Genomic DNA, 13,853 nt, shown 5'->3' with positions numbered 1-13,853 from the left:
TGAAATGATGACACCTCTTATGAAGAAAGTAATCACTGTGATCTGGGAAAAAGCAGTGGGGTTCCTGTAATGTTCTGTGTCTGTTGTGAAGAGAAGTCTCTTTGATGGGGGTCAAGGACTATACTTATATGTGGATAAAAGGACAGATATTTAGAGTTTAGTTGGGGATTATGTTGGCTTAGTAAAGTGGTGGTTGTGTCTTCTCCAAGATACATTATTTCACCAGCCCTAGGCCAGATTTCTAGTAACAGGCGGGCTTTCTCTCTTGGTGAGCTGATCTTAAGTCCAATCAGAGTGCTAAGGGTTACTGACAAAGTATGTGTGCCACTAACACACCCTTAGGGTTATTGAGCTATACTGGCTCATAGTGGTTCATAGGTGACATAGCTGGGTTAGATTACTGGTTGCTTCTCTCCTTTGGAAGCTTGCATGGCTGTTATAGAAAACAAATCAAAATGCACAGTTGTGGATCCAAGTCTTAATGGATATATCTACAAACACTCCTGTACCTAAGGCATATGGAACATTATGGAAGGAGGAGAGAGAAGATTGAAAGAGCCAGACCATCAGGGAATTTGCTGAGAGACTCTGATAGTCTAGTAATTTCAGAAGCTACACCTGTAAAGTCTCACTAACATGACTGCCTACACACGAGCCAAATAAAGACAACGATAGACATACCAAAGTGGACTTCTGTATGTACAAAGCAGAAAGATCACAAGGCCTCCATCCAACATAAAAGAACTACAGGCAATCGAGGAATCCTGACAGTAGCAGAAACAGCCTTTCAACGGGAGGAGCGTGCTTATTGGTTATTCAAGTGGTCAACCCTGAAAATATACAAGTAACATAATACAGATTGAGCAGGTTATATATATTACATACGTATATGTATAACACACGCGCACACACATGTAATCAAACAATAAAAAGAAGGCCATGAACTTGAAAGAGAAGAAGGAAAGGCATAAGAGAGGGAAGGGAGATATGATATAATTATGTTACTCTCAAAAATAAAAGGAAGACAAGAAATGGGGAAGAGATATTAAGTAAGACAGGTTTACCTGTAGATGATATTGGACCCCAAGCCATGGTATCAGAAGCCAAGAAGGAAGAAGCCATAAATAGAACATCCCATGAGGAGAATGGCAGTCAGGCGACTGGAGCAGAATGATGGGTAGGTGGAATCAGGGTGAGCTAAGGTGGAATTCCAACAGCGGTCAGGGACACTTCTTAAGGCACTGTCATGACTGAAGGGCTGGAAGACAGTGACAAGATGCACTTTCTGTGAAGAAATTGCTGACTGCTGTGTGGAAATGAATTGGCATGGGAATAAGAATCCAAACAGCAAAACCAACTAGAAGGTCATTGTGGCGTTTGGTTCTGCAGAGCCAGTGTCTTGCTGGATCCAAGTTCTAGACTTATGTGGTGGGCAAGAAGTACCAGAGGAAATTGCAACAATTGGTTCCCAGGTTAGTTCTCATTTGGTTGGAAAGTCATTTATCCAATGAAATTCTTTGTCTTTATCAAAATCTTAAAATGCTGACAAAACAACATTGTTAAAATTTCCCTGAACAGCTCTTAGATAAGCCAGGATGGAAAAAAAAAAAAGATATTTTCCTTGTGAAGTCCAAAGATACTGATGACAGAATATGAAGTCACAAGTGGGTATTGTTGAGAAATATGAATGGTACTGATATGTAGAGTAATTCAGGAAAAAACATCCTTTGTCTCCAGGCAAAGTACACATCACACACAGACCATCCACCCTTGCTGTTTCTACAGAGTGTAGATGATTTTGTTAAATCTATTTCTACTTTTCCCACTGCCTCCTGTTTCCCCATATGCATATTTTACACACTCTACAGAGGGCTCACGTGCTGGGTTCCTCCTCTCTCCAAGAAGGATGAGTCTGGTGTAGCAGCTGGAAGTATATTTCCTTCTTTGGGAAGATTGCAGCGAGCCTGATGTTCAACCCAAGGGCATCTGTGGTTGTGGCGCCTACAAACAGCATTCTCATAACCCAGGCTGGATACCGTTTTTATAATTGAACAACAGAGGCATCTGGCAGATGTGGGCCGGGTAATTTGAAAGCTTAGATGGCACAGAGAAATCAAGTTCATTTTCTGTCAAAATCAGATCTTTAAAAAAAAATTGACACAAAGCTAATCCCTATGTTTAGTTTGAGAAAGAAAAATTTAATTTACTGGAAGGTGATGCAAATATCCTGACCCTCTTCCATTTCTTCTACGTCCATTCACTTCTTAGCTTGTTCACTTCCATGGAAGCAGCAAGATGCTGATTCAGGAGTCTATTATTCCCAAAGCTTTGCAAACCACTGAACACTGCTAATGTACAGCTTGCCCAACTTTAGTGAGCAGCTAGCTTCACAGACGTTAATGAGGCCAATTATTGACAACTGAATTCGAAGCGAAGAACACATTAGGCTTGCCACTATAGTCGTTATTTGTTTATCGGGATTGATCGGGTGTGTGTGTGTGGTGGGGGGCAAACTTCCTTTTGATCATTACATCTGATTGATCACTGCACATGGCATTATGAAACAATGAGGTTCCCAAATCCGATAGCCACTGGGAGAGAAAAATCTGTACCTTGCAAGGGCAGAACACATTTCCCCATCCCATGTCAGTGCGAAAGCCTAGCCATTAAAACGGAATAAATCCTAATTAGTCTCTTTATAAATCTCTAAAAACTTTCAGTCTTTCTGGTAGAGCAGACCTTAAAAAGAAGCCTCAATTCTTCCCTTGCCCACGTAGAGTCAGTATCAAAGAAAATAACTTGTACGGTAATACTTACTGCCAGAAATGAACGCAGACAGAGCAATCCTGATTTGAAGTGGCATTGGAAAGTATAATTTGATTCGCCCAGCCAAATGATTACTGCAAGTACAGATCATCAGCACAGCCCACTCCAGGACATTTGAATTGGTGATCAGCTGACAACTAATTGCTAGTCTGAGTTTGCCTCTTGAGCTACTGCCTAGAAACAGAGGGGGAAAAAAACCTATTACTCCTGCAGACTTCGAGTCTAGATGGAGGCCTTTTCCATGTTGGAAATATGTCTATTTGGGTGGTCGTCCCTCTGTTTGTACCACCCAGTTGTAGCTGACATAGCTTCCTGCCTTCTCTGTCCAGTAACCACAGCCTCATTTCTTGGAGAACCAGTGATAAAATGCCTTTGTTCTAACTTTCTTTCTTTCTTTTTTTTTTTTTCCCGAGACAGGGTTTCTCTGTGTAGTCCCGGCTGTCCTGGAACTCACTCTGTAGACCAGGCTGGCCTCGAACTCAGAAATCCACCTGCCTCTGCCTCCCAAGTGCTGGGATTAAAGGCGTGAGCCACCACTGCCTGGCTGTTCTAACTTTCTTATGGTTGCTGTGGTAAATCATATGGACAAAGGCAACTTGGGGAGGAAAGGGTTTATTTGGCTTATACTTCCTCATTACAGTCTATTATCCAGGGAATCAAGGCAGGAAGCTGAAGCCCTGGAGAAACACTGCTTCCTTCTGGTTTGCTCAGCTTGCTTTCTTAGGCAACCAGGGACCACCTGCCTATGGAGGTATTGTGTGTGGGAGTAACACTTTCCACAATGGGCTGAGACCTCCCACATCAATCAGTCACCAAGAAAATACCCCACAGATGAATCTGATGGAGTCCATTTCTCCGATTTAAGTTCCTTCTTCCCAAATGACGTTAGTTTGCATTAAGTTGACAACATCTAACCAGCATACCTCCTGTCTCAGCCTCCTGGTGGCAGGTTTATGTCATCACCTCTGACTTTGTGTTTTTCTTTTGTGATTTCCACCCCTCACTTGGTTCATACCTTGTGTATGGGACTGATTCCATCACTTAACTCCAGCTTTTGACCAGAGTTTGGTTAATGGGTTATGTTCTCCTTACATTGAAGGATTCCAAGGTTGGTCAACCTCAGAGTTGAGCCAACTAGAGCCCTTGAGAAAGAAGTGTGCTTTCTCCTGTGATTTAAGGGTGGCAACCTGACTCTGCATCTTACACAGATATCCACAAAGAGAAAGTAGGACCAGTAGTAAAAGTCCAGATGTCTTTTCTTCCTTTAAATCTTTTTTTTTGGGGAATTATAGTGTAATTAACAACATTTCTTCCCCCCTTTCATTTTTCATTCCTCCAAACCCTCCTATTCACAGCCTTCTTTCTCTCTTTCAAATTCATGGTCTTTAAAATCTATTACACACACACACACACACACACACACACACACACACACACACACACACACACACATTGCTAAATATAACTTGCTTGGTCTGTCTAGTGTTACTTGTATGTATATTTTCATGGATGACCATTACTGAATGTTTTAATGACACTGTCAAGTTCACAGATTGACCTGAGCTGTACATTTGGAATTACAAAATCTATGAGTCCTTTCTCCCCTGCTCACTTCTTTTACTGGCAATGGGAATGTGCTAACACACTGGATCAAAGCATGGGTTGGGGGGGGGGAGACAATGCAAATGATTTTAGATCTTTTTCTTCACCTATCCTTCCTTGGTTCTGGGAACTGCAGCTTCCTTGAAAAGTTCTGTTACCCCATTGGCTTGATCTGTACCATTGAAGTATGCGCAGTTTGGTCTGCATATTCTCCTCTAGTTCTGAGAATGAGGACACTTCTTCCAGGAAGACATGGACAGCAGAACTGCTCAACAGAAGTGTTTTACTCAGCCCTAGGCGACAACTTGAGATTCAGTTTGTAGGTTATTGATCTATCCCATGGAAAGAGAACATCAAAGTAACTGAACATAAACTGAGAGGCAGCTTAATAACTGGGTACATCTTTTATTGTTGTTGTTCTTCACTGCAGTTTTTCCTTAGGATCGACCATCTTTAAATCAACACTCTCCCAGTGACCGGGACATGGCCCAGTTGATAAAGGGTTTTCTACTTAAGCACAAGAACTTGAGTTCTATCTCCAGTACCTACAGAAAAGCTGGATATTAGAGACAGGAGGGTCCTTGGAACCCACTGTCCAATCAGCTGAGTATAAGTGACGAACTCCTGCTTTAGTGAGAACTGAAGAGTGTGATTGAGGAAGACACGCAATATTAATGTCTGGCCTCCTCATGCATATGAACATGTGTGCATGCTTATCCTCCAGTCATGCAAAGAGACCGCCCCTCACCTCCAAACTCTCTCCCAGAGCATGGTAAATAGAGCATGGACTTCGAAATCAGGTAAACAGAAGTTCAAATTCTTCTTTGTTTTGTTTTGGTTGCTAACTCAGTGACCATAGTAGATTTACTGATCCTAAGTTTCTATTTAGTTTTCTGGAAAGCAGGAATGGACATAGATCATGTTTAAGGAATTATCGTAAAAACTAAATGTATATTCAGTCACTGGCCACTGAATGGTGGGGTTATACTTTTGAGAAATGCCTTGTTAGGTAATTTCATCACTTGTGTGAATATCCCAGAGTGTATTCACACGAATGTAAATGGTCTAGGTCGATAACTGGATGTGGTTTCTCAGAGCAATCAAGAAATGTGGTAAACACAAGATGGGCGAGTCTACTGTCAACACAGTGTGGTGATGTAGTGTTTACAGTTACCTCTTTTTTTTTTTTTAATTAAATGGGAATGCCTTTCCCTTAGTTAGCCTTTTCTGTCAACTTCACTCAGCCCAGAGTTATCTTGAAGAGTGTCAACTGGAGGATTGCCTCAATTAGATTGCTTGTGGGCATGTCTGTGGGGGCATTTTATTAATTGTGAATTAATGTAGGGGAAGCCCAGACCACTATGGGCAGTACATCATAGGTAGGCTGTGTTCATCTACATAATAAAACTAACTGAGCAAACCAGCAATCAGCATTCCTCTATGGTATGTGCTTCAGTTTTCGCTTAAGGTCTTACCTTGGCTTCCCTTGGTGAAGGATCATAACTTGTAAGAATAAACCTTTTCCTCTTCAAGTTGCTTTTGGTCATGGTATATGTTAGTTACTCTTCTATTGCTGTGGTAAAACATCATGACCTGGTCAACTTATAGAAAAACGGGTTTACTTGGGCTTACGACTTCAGGGGGACAGGAGTCCATTAGATCTCAGCAGGGAAGTGTGGCAGCAGAAAGGCTTAGAGCAGAAAGGTAGTGGAAGTAGAAATTTATGGCTTACATCTTGAACTACAAGCATAAAGCTTTAAAATCTCAAAGCCTGCTTCCAGTGACTCACTTCTTCCTAGATCACAGTTTCAAGACCCCCCTATCCCCAATAGCGCCGGAACAACTAGGAACCGATATTTCAAATGCCCAAGACTATGGAGGATGTTTCTTATTCAAACCATCACACTCCACTTCTTCACTATAGGCTGAAGGCCACAGCATAATGCAAGATGCATTTAAACTAATTTCAAAAGTCCCCACAGTCCTCTTTGAAACCACAAAGTCCTTTCTGACAATCAAGACAGTCTTTCAATAGAAATCCCCTATAAAATCAAAAAATTAAATTACATACTTCAAATATATAATGGCACAGAATATGCATTACCATTTCAAAAGTGGGGAAACGGGAGGAATAGTAAAGAAATACTGTTCAAAACGAAGACCAAAACTCAGCAGGGCAAACTTCAAATCTTGAAGCTTTATGTCTGGTGTCAGTGGGCTTAGATGTGTGTCTCCTTCTAGCTTTTCTGCTGAAAACATCCTTCTCTTTGTCTGGATGATTCTACTCTCTGTGTGCAGATCTCCTTGGCAGATGTGTTCCAGCTCTGTAATCTCCAACATCATGGGGTCTCCAGCTCAACCCCGGCTTCCCTTCATACCTTCACAAAATGTACTCTCAAAGCTTTCATTCAGAGCACCCCTCTCACATGTTTCCTGGTCTCAACAGCTCTCTGAAACTACTGAAGAAGAGTCTAAGAACCCTTTGCTCATGTATCCTTCAGGATGCTAAAGATATCATGTAGAACATTGTCAAATTTGGCTATAAACTTGGGATATGCCCTGGCCTCCTTGAACTGTATTAGGAAGAGCTTTTGTTTGTTGATCCTTTGTGGGAGCAGAAAGTTCTATAGGCCTTTTCCTTTCACAACTCGGAGACTTATCTGAGTTAGGTCTTGCCCTCACCCATAGTCACTCTGATGGCTGTTCTTGGATGTCAACCTGACTAAATCTGGAATTAAGTGAAACTCAAGTGGCTGAGTACACCTGCGAAGGATTTTTCTTAATTAAGTAATTTGAAGTGGGAAGATCAACTTTTAATCCATATTTCTTTTTTGAGGTGAGAAGATCTGCCTTTAGTATGGGCCACACCTTCTGATAGCAGCCTATATAATGGAAGAAGGAAGCTTTTGCTCTTTGCCTGCTTGCTCTTTCTTTCTCAGTAGCAAGTCCATTTCTTCACTGATATTAGAGCCCCCTTCTTTGGGATTCTGATATATTCTGAAAAAAAGATGAGACATCCAGCCTCATGGACTGAACAACTACTGGATTTTGGACCTTACTGTGGTAGACAGCCCTTGTTGGACTAGCTGGACCACAGCTTGTAAGTCATTTTAATAGATATACCTACCCTCTCTTTCTATATTCATTATCTCAGTTCTATTCCTCTAGAGAACTATGACTCATACAGTCACTTATTGTTATCAAGTAGTACGTACTGCACATAAATGTATGTGCTATATTTATAAATAACTGGTTACATGGTAATAATATTACTGTACACAAACATATGTGCTGTATTTTTATATAGATGGTTATGTGGTAGGTTTGCCTCTTAGGCTAGGCCTCTCCTTAATCTCTTTACCTCTTCCAGCATAAACCTTGGCAGCAACATTGAGTGTCAGTGCCTTTTTTTCTCTTCAAATTATGCATTTTATATTTCGTTCTGTCCCACTTGCTCTTTTTCACTGTAGAGCTGAATAAGACTGATTATTAATAACCATATGATGGAGTCAATATTAGTCTTTCTTGAAATCTCCTCCACTAACGAAGTTAATTCATTACTTTAAAATTCAGCTTCAGGCAAGTTCTTAGGACATGGGTAGAAAATGGTCATATTATTTGAATATCACAAGAATGATATCTAGTTCAGTTGCTACTATTGTTTCTATCTGAAACCTCTTGAGTTGGGCCCACACAGTCTGCATAGTTCTCAGCTTTCCTATTGTCCAAGCTTCTACTAGCATGGCCTGTTAAGCTTTACTTATAATTTTCAACTGCTTTTCTAGTCCAAAGTTGTAAATTTTTCTACATTCCTCCAAAGAAACATTACTGTCAAGCCTGTTATGGTAACACCCCACTTCTGGTATCAAGTTTTGTCATAATTGCTTACCTATTGCTGTCATAAAACACCATGACTAAGGCAACTTGTAGAAGAAAGTGTTTGCTTGGGCTTATAGCTCCAGAGGGTTAAATATTCATCACCATGTTGGTGGGGAAAAGTGGCAGTGGGTAGACATGTCATCTGGAGTAGAAGCTGAGGGCGTGCATCTTGAACCAAAATTGCAAAGTAGAGAAGGTACATTGGGAATGGTATGGAGTTTTTAAACCTCAAACCTCTCCCCAGTGACTCATTTCCTTTAACAAGACCATAGGTTTTAAGCATCTTCTATAGAAGGGGGTGGGATTCCTCATTCAAACTACTATGTGGTACTACAGGAACAGATAAAACTTAGTCCTTGAAAATAATGATAAAAAGCATTGTGGAGGCACAGTCACTTACTGTTATTATATACTATGTACCACACGTAATTGTATGTGTTATATGTTTATACAGCTGGCTATGTGGTAAGTTTGTTTACAGCAGTGTTACTATGGAGGTGTGAGTCATGCATGGTGCTGTGACATCATGGTGGCTACAACCTCACTAGGTGTGAGGAAATCTTCAGTTTTATCCTAATGTTTATTAACCATTGTTTTCAGTCTGTTCCTGACTATAATGCCATTATGTAGGGCATTAGTGTGCATTAAATATGTACATATAGATTTTATTAATTAAGGCAAGTTGGAGCTGAGCTATTTTACAATTGTCTAAAATTAAAAATAGGAGCTTAAGTGGTTGTTGGACATTGTGTTCTAGTCACCAGGCAATCTACTAAATGGAAAGCCCGACCAGCCCCATCTGTGTCAAAGGTACTGTGTCCTCGAGGCTTCATTCCAGAGAGCAATTACTCAGTGTTGTCTGTGACGAAAATAAAGTCCTAGTCAGAAGGAACAAATTAAGTCCAGAATATAAATGTATTTTACTTTCCAAGTAGTGTAGGGAAGTGCTCAGTGAAATTGGAAATTGGAATATTCTGTGTTGGGAGAGCCGTTCCTTTCATCCTTGTAGCTAATGGACTGAAAAGAAAATGAACAATTGGTTTCATATGATGATTCTCTAACAGTAACTGACAAGGTTTCCATTTCTGAGCTCCGCTCCACATTCAGCTGGCTGTTTTGTAGTGCAATAATGCAATTATCTGACCATCTTTTGCATTGCATAAACAGGATGGCTGAAATGTATGCCAGGGATAACCACGGCTGCCTAACACCTTCTTGCTGAAGGTAGGCAAGCAAAATGGAGCGTCTCCTACTTGTCTCAGAGTAGCCATGTGTTTCCTCTCTGGTGTTCTCTTCTCTCGAGAATTTACTTTTAGCTGAACACCCATAGAGGGAAAAGAAACAATAACTGGATTCAGTTTTATTTTGACGTTTATCCTTGCCTCCATTCTGTCTTTGTTGTAAATAAAACAATTTCGAGAAGAGCTCTTATTCTAACATGGCCTTAGCAAGAGCACCTATCCTGTGGCTTGCCTTGACCCAAAGAACTAAGTTGGCCATGGAGAAGTATGGCATATACTTGATGGCCTTATTTCAGCAGATTTATAATTAAGATATTTAATTGGTTCAATTGTAGATTCATTTACCATTCTTTTCTAAAAGTGTTTTTATTGGTTCTTTGTGAATTTCACATCATGCACCACAGTCCTGCTCATCTCCCCATCCAATCATATCTGCCCTTCGCTCTTTACAACCTCCTCCCAATGACACACACACACACACACACACACACACACACACACACACCTCCCACCACCACCACTACCACCAGTGAAAAAAACAAAGCATAGAGAACTTCTCATCGTGGAAGCTGTAGTGTGTCACAGTGTGCCTCACAGTGTATCCCTCTGTCCACACATATTCACTTATATTATGCAGTGAGTCATTGGTCTGGTTCAAGATCTGCGGCTTCTGTGACACCATCAACATTGAATCCTCATCAGCACTCCTCCAGGTTACCCTGTTGTTCCCTGTGTCATGGAGATCAGGGAGCTGGACAGCAGTCACAACCTCTTGAAGATTATGTAGATTTTGGGGTGGGCCAATTCAGAGATCTGGGCTTGGATGGTAGCAGAACTAGTCAGCCAGTTGGCTTTCCCTTATGTACAGCTCCAGCTCAAGCTCTGCAGCCCTGCTCCAGCTAGGCCATACCGGGCTACCATTGGCAGGAGGCAAGGTTAGTTCTAGCTGCCATGCCCTCTGGGCAGCTCATTCTCATCCATGCCTCCAGAGCTAGCTCCACTGTGTTGCCCAGTCAAGGTCATGAGCCTATTTTTCCAAATGCTACGAGGGGCTGGGCCAGCTCTCCTGTTATCACACAGGGCTAACTCACCTGTGCTTCCTCCACCGGGATCAGTTCCATTGTGTTGCCCAGATGAGGTGCAGGGACCATTCTCCCTAGTGTTATAGCCTTTGGTGGGGGTGGTGGGGATGAGGGGTTGGAGGTGGGTGGGGAGGCAGGGCTAGCTCTCCTGCTCTCAAACCTCCAAGACCAGCTCTCCAGGTGTCAGGGGAGGAACAGGGAAGGCATCACCCCTGCACCTGCATTACCTCACACCAGAAAAGTTGCAGGCCCAGCTCTCCTACATTCTCACCCTCAGGGGCTGGCTCAGCCACACACCCTCAAGCAGGGTAAGATGCAGGGCCCCAGCTCTTCCCAGTGTTGCAGCTGGAAAGCTCTCATGACTCCAAGGCCAGCTCTCCTGACTGACACAGGTGGTGAGGAGGAAGGGGAGGAGGGCATCACCCTCATACCTGTGCCACCTCACTGCAGATGAGTAGTGGGCCCTGCTCTTCCTCACTCTGAATTCCGACTTATGGGTGGGAAGGTAGTTCCCACGGAAAAGGAGATGAGTAAGTCCCCCTTTAGAGGCTTTTTTTGTAGTTTGGGCTACAACTATCATCTCATTTTTGAAAGTCACCATTCCTCATTATCCATCTTATCCTTAGATCTTAACTGATCAGACTTATGGTTTGCCCCATGCCTCATCTTTATCATCCTCTGGTGCATTCTGTTTTTTCATGCGGAGGTTTTAGATATTTGAGTAGGTTAAAGGAACTCATACTAAACTGTGTTGGCCTTCCTTTCTCCGTGCTCCTTAACCATGTTGTGCCTGGCATCATGTCAAACACAGGCTAGATAGAAGAGTCCCAGAGCAGAGAGATGGGAGTCAGTAGAAACAGGGATGAGGTACTCAGAGAAGTGGGAGGTTTATGAAGGGGTCATTCTAGAAGCTGAAGAAAAACACTTTTTCTTTTAATTGGTCAAACTATTTATTTACTTTACATCCTGGTTGCAGCTCCCCCCCCCCACTCCTCTCTTCCCAGTCTTTTCCTTTTACCTTCTCATCCCCTCATGTACACCCTTCCCCTTCTCCTCAGAAAAGAGACCTCCCATGGATATCAATGAGCTTTGGCATATCTAGTTGCAGTGAGACTAGGGGATTCTTCTTTTATTGAGTCTAGACGAGGCACCTTTTAAGTAAAGCATTCTGAGTGGTGGATGCTGAGCTGAGCTGACGTCCTAGTGGAGGTATCTGTGGGCACCTGGCACAGTGATGAGCAAAGCAGTGACAGTATATGTATGTACGTGTGTGTGTGTGTGTGTGTGTGTAGTGTATGACCCTGATGGAATGACCCTCTCTCCTAGGAGTGGTATATTTCTTTCTTTTGAGAGATAGGTAGGTGTCATTGTACTATAGTAGAATGCTTTCCATTAATACACATCACTGATATATCTTTGTGCAGAGAGATGCCACATAGGAGGTTTGTGGCTCCTACTGTAGGAGAATTCAGTCCTGATTCCTGCTTCCTTCTCAAACTTTTCTAAGACCCTTTTTACTGGGGGCGCCGTGACCTTGCAGATGTGTTGGTTCACGACACACAGCTTAGAAAATAAAGGCAGAAACTGAAGCCTAAGAGGTCTGTATAGTGTCAGGTGTTTCCTTTACTTTCAGGGAGAGAGAGGCATACTCATTAACTTCACAAATGCTTCAGGGAAAGAGCTTCCAGGGAAGACGGAAAACGCTGTCTCTGAATGGTGACAATCGAAGAAGATATATGGTTACTTTTTCCTTCTCTTTTTGTTCAAGTGGAGTTTTTCAAAAAGGGGTTAAGATATTGCACTAACTAATTATTGTTTATCATTTAGAATAACCTGTATCAATCCAGGGAATATTAGCTAGCTGTACACTAACATCAATTGGCTTGCTCTGACAGGATTAGCCTAATAGCGATTATTTTTAGTAGCAATGCTATATTTAATGTGTAATCAAAGATAACACTTTGATATTGCCCTGTCATTTTAGGGGTGCAAGATTATAAATACCTCTAGTTTATTTCTTAGACTCGTATTTTCTTCCTTTGTGCATGTGTGAGCGTGTTTGCCTATATATGGATGCGGAGGGCAGAGGTTGTCTTTGGATGCCTTCTTCTGTTGCTCCCAGCCTTAGTTTTTGAGCAACGGTCCATCATCAAGCCTAGAGATGACCATTTTGGCTAGTCTGGCTTGTCGGTGCATCCTGAGGACCTATGTGTTTCTGCACTCAAGTGCTGGTGTCATAGGCAAGGGCCACCACGCATGACTTGTATGTGGATGTTGGGGTCCCTAACTCAGGTCCTCACGTTTGTGTGGCATGTACTTTATACAGTGAGCCATCTTGCTAGCTCTGTGATGAACATAACCGTAGGAAGGAAAACAAGACTGGTCAGTGTCAGTTTCTTTACTACCCCATATGGGAAATAGGAATATAGTTATTGGGTTTAGATAACCCAGCTGAGCACCTAGCTCAGCTACTAAGTATCCAGATTTGGTTTAACTACTTTATCTGTAAAATGGAAACTAGCAAATATACTGATTTTTAGAGAAAACCTGTGTTGTAGTTAAAGTATCGATGAACCAGACTCCCCTGGCCGCCCCCAGAGCTTCCAGGGACTAAACCACCAACCAAGGAGTACACATGGAGAGACCTACGGCCAACCAAGGAGTACACATGGAGAGACCTACGGCCAACCAAGGAGTACACATGGAGAGACCTACGGCTCTAGCCACATATTAGCAGAGGATGGCCTTGTTGGGCATCAATGGGAGGAGAGGTCCTTGGTCCTGGGAAGGCTAGATGCCCCAGTGTAGGGAAATTTGAGGTCAGGGAGGTGGGAGTGGGTGGGTGGGGGAACACCCTTGTAGAGGCAGGGAGAGGGTGGGATGGGGGCTTCTGGGGGGACTGAGAAAAGGGATAACATTTGAAATGTAAATAAAGAAAATATCCAGTAAAAAATAGCACATAGTAACTGTCTCACAGATTCTTTTTGAATAGAAAAATATGGGACTAGCATTTGCTTCAATGTCTGGCACCCAATTTTGTAGACAGACTAAGCTGACTTACTCTTCCTAGTGTTTTCTTCTAGTGTTCTTTTAAAAGACAAATAGTTATTTCTTTATAATCTTTTTGTTATGAGATTAATAATCGACACGCATAAAAATTGGCAAAAGTCAAAGGTACATAAAGTGAAGAAAAATCTATAAACAATCACTTTTGTCCCTGACT

The 13,853-nt window shown here is 42.2% G+C and overlaps 1 long non-coding RNA gene across 1 annotated transcript; it reads right to left on the bottom strand.

The window, feature by feature from the left end:
• Positions 1 to 687: 687 nt before the first annotated feature.
• Positions 688 to 2,886, bottom strand: LOC143435714 (uncharacterized). The gene is made up of 3 exons (XR_013106178.1): positions 2,818 to 2,886; positions 1,065 to 1,258; positions 688 to 830 (listed from the first exon to the last, which is right to left on the bottom strand). It is a non-coding gene; the product is annotated as an uncharacterized LOC143435714 (long non-coding RNA).
• Between the last annotated feature and the right edge of the window lie 10,967 nt (positions 2,887 to 13,853).

This window comes from Arvicanthis niloticus, chromosome 22, assembly GCF_011762505.2.
Source record: "Arvicanthis niloticus isolate mArvNil1 chromosome 22, mArvNil1.pat.X, whole genome shotgun sequence".
NCBI lineage: Eukaryota > Metazoa > Chordata > Mammalia > Rodentia > Muridae > Arvicanthis > Arvicanthis niloticus.
Note: the sequence above shows the minus strand (reverse complement) of the source record. Positions and strands in the feature narration are given on the sequence as shown.